This window comes from Pholis gunnellus, assembly GCF_910591455.1.
Source record: "Pholis gunnellus genome assembly, chromosome: 7".
NCBI lineage: Eukaryota > Metazoa > Chordata > Actinopteri > Perciformes > Pholidae > Pholis > Pholis gunnellus.
In genome coordinates, this window is record NC_136533.1 from 4295164 (window position 1) to 4295880 (window position 717).

Consider the following 717-nt stretch of genomic DNA (forward strand, 5'->3'; position numbering starts at 1 on the left):
TGTGTCGTCTAGTTGATTAATCGATTGTTTCTGCACTTCTATCAAAATTTTGTCCATTTATTTGAGGTTTAGGATTTTGGAATCTTAATTAATGAAAAAAACATTCATAAAATCAAACATTAAAAAATGTAAAAAACATTATAAATACCTCCCAACATTCTTAGTTTGATAATTAAGGGAGTTCAACCCACGTTTATCTCATTATTCACACTTGCGGTGTCCTAATGTGTTTTATTGTCTTAATTGAACTTCTCTGCTTGACCCAGATCTCAAAGCACTTCGTCTCTTATCAACCAGACATTACAAAAACATGACAGTTCAGTAACACATTATTACAATTATAGTAAGTCTCTGTGGTAGCCAGACAGAAGACAGCGATCAGCTTTATTTTCAAAATGGAAGGTCTAGACAGTGAAGTCATGGAAAGGAGTCACCACTTCTCTTTAACTGTCGTGTCCCCAGAACAGTCAGTTAAAACATTTACTACCAAAGCCTCTGTTGTCTTCAGCCATCACAAATACTGAACTTCTTTCACCGCTCTGTAGTGTTGTGGGGTTTGCGGCACTTGAGCGCCCTCTGGTGAACATACGCGGTTAAGGAGAAAGTGTAGCCGGTGGGTTTGTGCAGTACTGTTTGTGTAACGCTTTACATTTCTACTGTAGCGTTTGGTCTGTGATCATCATTCACACAAAGACAAAACACAGTGAACGCAGGAAG